The sequence below is a fragment of the Schistocerca cancellata genome, chromosome 3, assembly GCF_023864275.1.
Source record: "Schistocerca cancellata isolate TAMUIC-IGC-003103 chromosome 3, iqSchCanc2.1, whole genome shotgun sequence".
Classification (NCBI taxonomy): domain Eukaryota; kingdom Metazoa; phylum Arthropoda; class Insecta; order Orthoptera; family Acrididae; genus Schistocerca; species Schistocerca cancellata.
The window spans coordinates 405,857,846-405,865,142 of NC_064628.1; the positions used below are offsets into that span (position 1 = coordinate 405,857,846).

Sequence of the window (7,297 nt, forward strand, 5' to 3'; positions counted from 1 at the left end):
TTGAGTTTTAGGTGTTGGGCCTTCGGGCGATTTTGAATTTAAGTTCTTTGCTCTAAAAGTGTCAGATTCTTTGGGCCTTCAGCCTAATTAAGGAACTGTTTTAAGATAAGGCTTTGCCTATTAAACTTCTGATTTTGGTTGAGCTTTAAGTTATTGAGTTATTGCCCTTAAGCCATTAGATTGTACGGCGCATTCAGCTGCTAATTAAGTTCCAAAACTAAAGCTATGTTTTTTTCCTTTTTTAATTTTTCTTGGCTCTTGTAATGTTTGATCAAATAAAAGGTTGTATGTTCGAGTGTAACTGACAGCCGCTTATTTTAGCCCCTTTCCACAACCTAAACTACCTGTCCTGTCCTGCGGGTTTAGCAGGGCGTCTCATAATGTATTAAATATTTGATGTTAAACATGCAGGCGAGAAAAAGTATAGAAAAGGTTTGAAATTACGTTTAAAGTTGGTTGGAGGTCGCAAAGTGCTCTCATTATCAAACGCTGGATGAGTAGGCGTATAGTCTGGAAAATTTGTGCTCCGTTTTAAGCAAAACCTAGTTTTTCATGTCTGCCAATGACATATCTCCTGAAGTATGTGACGTACATTTACTAAGTTTTCGGGTACATTCAAGGTGTGTCTGGATACTGTATCCAACATGTGTTGCAAATAGCGTTGTACTAAAGAAGCAATAAATTAAAACGTTGCGCCCGATGTTGAAGTTTTACTGCATGAACAACGAAAATGTAGTAAGTGATTATCTTTTTTTCCTTTCATCATTTCAAGAGGGGAGGGGGACGTGTCAGCTAGAAAAAGTCTTGTGAAGGTTTCAGAGTACATGTAAAGTTTAAAAGAAATTACAATGAATGCCTGGGTGTTGTCTGATGTCCTTAGGTTAGTTAGGTTTAAGTAGTTCTAAGTTCTAGGGGACTGATGACCATAGCTGTTAAGTCCCATAGTGCTCAGAGCCAATTACAATGAAATGAATATCCCTAGCTGCATACAGGCGTTGATATAAGTCAACGGGGACAGTTGAAAATGTGGGCCCCGACCGGGACTCGAACCCGGGATCTCCTGCTTACATAGCAGACACTCTATCCATCTTTTTTTTATCTCATTTTGTTCGTTTCAGTTCGTTGCATCTGCTCGGGACGAACGTCGCAAGACACCCGTTTCAGTTCGTCGTTGATCCATTAACTCAGTTTTTTTATTACAGAGGGCAGCTAACTCTCTGATCCATCTGAGCTACCGAGGAGACAGAAGGTAGTGCGAATGCAGGGACTTATCTCTGGCACGCCTTTCGTGAGACCCACATTCGCAACTTATTGTCCCGCACTATGTTCATAGTGCTAAAACCCATTATACTCATTACTCGCGGCTTTACTGCCGATTCCCGTAAGAGTTCGGGCACTGTTTGAGCATTCGCACAGAAGAAGATGGTCAAATGGCTGATGAGCCTTAACTATATATCTGGTGTCTGTTCTTTCGGACGTGAAATTACAATGAAATGAATACCCCTAGGTGCATACAGGCGTTGATGTAAGTCAACGGGAACAGTTGAAAATGTGTGCCCCGACCGGGACTCGAACCCGGGGTCTCCTGCTTACAAGGCAGACGCTCTATCCATCTGAGCGACCGAGGACACAGAGGATAGTGCGACTGCAGGGACTTATCTCTGGCACGCCTCCCATGAGACCCGCATTCCCAACTTACTGTCCCGCACTATATTCATAGTGCCTCTGCCTATTATACTCATTACCCGCTTTCTGCCGATTCCCGTAAGAGTTCGGGCACTGTTTGTGCATCCGCACGGAAGAAGATGGTCAAATGGCCGGTGAGACTTAACTATATACATGTATATAAAGTTTGTGAGAGGACGCTGAATGCCCTCATTCTCAGATACGGGATGCATATAGCCCGGGTAAACTGCGTGCTGTCACTCACGCTTCCTCACGACATAAACACAGTTTCTAACTGTACTACTTGTCTTTCTGAGTTAAATCTTTAGCGTAATATTATACCTCCTAATGAGTAGATTATGACAGTATTATAAATTTGATCAGTAATTATGTCAAATACTGTAAATCAAACTTTTTTTGTCCTAAGAAGACTTTAGGGAGGCAACCAGAACCTTTTTAGTTGCAGTAGATGATGGCTAAATATAAACATGACACATTCTGCTGTCTATTTAAAACAAAAATTTCGTCAAACAGTTACTACAGATCGAAACCAGGACATGTGATTACTACCAGGCACAGAGTCACAACTCTGAAACTTCCCTCGTTCAATTTAGGTGAGTTATTCACCCCCAGCTACACTTTGCATCACAATTAAAGAGTTACTTTTTAGAAACCCCGTAATTGTCTCCCATTACGACGCACACGTTTGAAATTTGGCTCAAAAGGTGCCTATAAAGTTCCTCTGTAATTACGCGGAAGCTTGGCGCCCTACGATGCCACTTGGGTTCGGCGACGCATCAAACACCGAAGTGTAGACACCTTCGGAAAAAATGCCACAGCTCAGAAGTCCATCTGACGTGTAAGGTGGGTTAATGACGTCACATTGGTACCAAATGTCACTACAATTCTGCCCAACGCCACGATGGACGTGTCACACTGTGGGAAGGTCTTCACAGCTCCTCTTACCCATGTTTCGCGCGTTCGTTTGACGCCCCTGCGATGTAGGTGAGAACCGCGACTCCCAGCGTTGAAATCACGCAGTTTTCCTATGGGAGGCCGACGAAAACATCTCAGACACACCACCACTCAAAATCGACACGAAAAGGCACCAGTGAATGACATAAAGGGCGTCAATTGAACCACCCCTTTACTTCAGGCATCGATTCCCACACATTCCGCGTTCGAAAACGGCAGTTCACAGTGCGATGAGCGACGGGACGACGTGCTTCGACACTGCTGGACCGGGCGGTTCAACCCTCCTCTAAGGACATCGTGCTCCTACACTGAACACGATCGCACCCCTTTGGACTGTAGCGCGACCGCAATTTGTAGTCTGGTTTACAGGGAGGAACCACTATGGACCATCCAAACCCATTCGATGAGACCGTGATTCGAAGCATGAAATGGTGTTTATTCTTCTTCACACCTTCTGTTTCGCACCATGCCGGGGCGTGATCACAGGGGGGAGCGGAGGAGTGACGTTGACACATGCGTCAATAAAAGTAGCAAAGTGCCCCTCTAAGATACCCCGGTTTGTCAGAGCCCTTAGTGTCACCCACGCACCTTTGCTGAGCACACAAAAAGTGTACGTGTACGAAGACAACCTGTGGAGGGGGCCTAGGCCTTTTTGTATCGATTCTGAGCGTCAGTGTGACCTCCAACGCAGAGCCGTTAAAAGAAGGGGTGGAAAGTGGAGGTGTGCCGACTCTCCCATCGTGTGAGACGTCCACGGTGACGATTGGCAGAATTGTGATGAAATTTGGTGCCAGTGTGATACCATCAACCCACCTTAAAAGTCACGTGAACTTCTGAGATCTGGCGTTTTTTTCGCGTGTGTCGACACCTTGCTTTTGAAGTGCTGCCGAACATGAGTAGATTTTCGCTTATATCTTTCGACTCGATCGTTTCCAGACTAGGGTACCTTGCCTCTGATTGACACTTTTACCCTTCTCCATCATCCTTGCAAGTTTGTAACACCGTCACGCTGTAGGCTGCGTGATCTTGTGCACCACGTTTGTACCTTATCTGTCTGCCTTCTCTGTACGATGTACGAAATTATTACATTCGTCCAGGAATACTTCAAGAAATCTCATTACTACGCTTCTTCTAATCATCACGTCGTTTAATTTTATTTTAGGATTTCTTGCTAGGTTTCCTTTCTTCAGGTGGTACGTAGTTTTGTGAGATGCTGCTGGCAGTTTGGCACTTCGACACCAACCTTCAATTTCGTGAAATGCTGCATTACGTTTGGCTTCTGTAATTCTTCTGCAGTTACCGCTTAAGATGAACAACACGTCATCTGCACATGCCACCAGTCCGCTTATGTTACTGCTGTCATTTGACTTCTATTGTATGAGCTCCAATGCTGTATACCAATGTTCCAGGCCATACACTGATCCCTGCGGAAAAGCCGTTTCATATGGTATTTATCGTTATCTCTGCTGCACATATTACAGATGGATGTCTCCCATGTCAATAGTCTCTCAGGCAGCTGTCTGGCACCTGGTCACTCCAGCTCCCTAAGGGGACCAAAGAAAGGTCACAGTAGGTTGTGGAAAGTACCAGTATACTCGCAGAGCGTACGTAGAATGGGTGTTCGTCGCTAGAGACACTGCTTTATTGACTGCGTATTCAGCAGATTTGTCTCTTCTATATCTGTACTGGTGTGTGCTCATCCCCTGTGGCAGTCTATGAAAGCGTAATCTGTAGCATAATAGCTTTCAAACATGTTACTAAGGAAGTTCAGTGTCTGTAGCACATTGTGACAATTCTAGAAGTGATGCTAACGCCCACAACTTTAAAGAAGCTGCATTGCGGAGGCCGACGTATCAAATCCCCGTCATCCATCGAGATTTAAGTTTTACGTGGTGTGGTGTCCCTAAATCGCTCCAGGCAAATGCCGGGATGGTTCCCTCAAAAGGGCACGGCCGATTTCCTTCTTAATCCTTCCCTAATATAAGCTTCTGCTCCGTCTTTCGACGGGACATTGAACTGTCATATTCCTTCAATGAATCTACTAATGTACTTATTTTCTAACTACATTAGTTAAATTTAAAACGAAACTTTGTTATCTACAGTTTACCTACTATGCATTTTAATTGATATCGTGTAAATAAACTTTTTAATGGGCAATGTGGAGGCTGTTCTCGTGTGGATTTATTGACCAACTTCCAATGCCCAATATGACAAAACAGGCCGAGTAATCAACTTCACAAGATGGCTATTTGAAGGCCATTTTAGCTTCCTGGAGTCTTTTCTGGATCCCACCTCTCCCCTCAGTGGAAGGACATTCACTGGAGAGAAAGGAACTGCGTAGTTCCTCTGTGAGATCACTCCTTGGGAAAGACGACATCACCATGTGTCCAAAAACAGTGCCACATATTTGTCTTTATTGCAGTACGATCGGCTTGGACTACAAAGTATTGCTTGGGCTCTAAAGTACCGCCTCCATAGGAGCAGATTTTGGATACGCTACAACAGCAGAATGAAAAAGTTGACAAAGGCTCGAGGAGGCCGTCTATAAGTTCCCAAACCGAAACACATACACGCACCAGTATTCCGGAGAACACAGCTGAGGGTGGACACGACGGTATGTCTCTGCGGGACTACGGTACATACCGTACACCGTACACTGCCTGGACGCCCCGCTCTGCTCTACAGTCGCCGACCCAGGCCTCCAGCTCCAGGTGGGAGGCAGCTGGACAACACAGCTGCTGATACCACTGACAACCGGTGACGATCTGCCTTTCTGCCCGTCTAACTCGCAGACGACACTTTCCATTGTTGCTTTAAAGGCGTGTGACTATGTCAAAGGACCCTGTATTGTATGAGTAAATGGCTGCAGACTGGATACGGTTAGCATTACCTCCTGCTGGCATTTAGAGCTAAATACACATGGCAACAAGTTACTAAGAGAGTATTTTAAGGTGTAGGATATCTCTCTTTTAGTATGAAGGTGAACTGAGCACTCCTGCCGTTAACGTTTGCACTGGTAATTGGCAACTCCTGCCGTTAACGTTTGCACTGGTAATTGGCAACTGATAGCCTAATGCAGGCATCTCTGCTAGTAAGGCCAAACAAAAATCAGGAAATATTTGTTTCTTCGTGTCAAATAAATACCTGTTTATAAGGAATGTCAACTTTTATGCCCTTTGTCCCCCGTTTGTAGGAATTCTTTCTACTTTTAAGTACCTGGAGACACAATTGCTGCAATGACCGTCTAGCGGCGCCTGGCACGTCAGCAACAGCCGGCTGATGGCAGAGGGAATCTCGCACCTCTTCCTGAAATTCAGCGGCGCAGCGACAATCCTACAGGCAGACGAGGCTTAGAATAGGTCAGTGAGCAGCGCATATGATACAATGGTAACTGTCTCCCAAAGAGGCCGAGTAATCAGCTTCACAAGATGGCTATTTGAAGGTCATTTTAGCTTCCTGGAGCAGCTGTACATGCATTTAACTCAGCGGAAATCACTCATTTGTTCGCTGTGCTCCGTAAATCCCATCAGTAATAAGAACGTACAAGAACGTGGAACAATTCAGGCTGGTTGGGAGTCCCCATTTCTGAATACCTTTGGGCGAGAGTGAATAACTCCAATCCGAGCCATAGACAAGGAGACAAAGCCTACACGAAAGTAATTTTTGCACTTTATACTATGTGGCGCAATTCGTAGCACAGCTGGGGCTGATTTTTATTGTCAACAACAGAAACCATTAAGGAACGAATGTGTTGGAAAGTGAGTACATGAATTACAAAATGTTTATGCAGGGTTCTATAACACGTACGTACGGTTACCTACTTTTGACACTATCTCACTGTTCACTTGTGCGGAATAAACGCTTTTGCTGCGCAGGGTAGCCGCGTAATCTAGGGCGCCTTGCCACAGTTCGCGCGGCTTCCCCCGTCGGAGGTTCGAGTCCTCCCTCAGGCATGGGTGCGTGTGTATTCTCCTTAACGTAAGTTAGTTTACATTAGATTAAGTAGTGTGTAAGCGGAGGGACCGATGACCTCAACAGTTTGGTCCCACAGGAACTTACCACAAAATTCCAAATAAACACCTTATTTGCTTAACAGGTGCACTATTCCAGGAGTTACTCCCATAAGACGACAGGGATATGCAAAACAAGCAATTTTCTTCTTTTTAGGTTAACACAATGTGAGATGCTTCTAAGGAGTGGGTTTCTTTGTTGGTTCGTCTATGTGTTGACTCCATTTCAACTTGTCATTCAACAATGGACGCAGCGAAATTTTACACAGGGCTTTTCACTTAGTTTGTGCCCATTAATGTATACTAGGAGGTCGTTTTTGCATGTTTGACGTCACGTAATACGAGTGTCTGTGGGATTAAGATACTGTTGGCCGTAAACGACTTGTAGCATTGCTCAGATGTCACGTGAGCCGTGTTTGTTTGTTGTCGAGTCTGGGACCTTCATTACTACGCCAGTGACATCGTGTCAGACGTTACAGGTTTCTAACTGCCCGTCATGTCATTGGAAGATCATTTATGTACGCTACTGGCCATTAAAATTGCTACACCAAGAAGAAATGCAGATGATAAAGGGCTACTCATTGGACAAATATATTATACTAGAACTGACATGTGATTATTTTTTCACGCAATTTGGGTTCATAGAT

At 44.7% G+C, this 7,297-nt stretch overlaps 1 non-coding gene across 1 annotated transcript; it reads right to left on the reverse strand.

Moving 5' to 3' along the window:
• Positions 1–1,554: 1,554 nt before the first annotated feature.
• Positions 1,555–1,628, reverse strand: Trnat-ugu (transfer RNA threonine (anticodon UGU)). The gene has a single exon. It is a non-coding gene; the product is annotated as a tRNA-Thr (tRNA).
• Between the last annotated feature and the right edge of the window lie 5,669 nt (positions 1,629–7,297).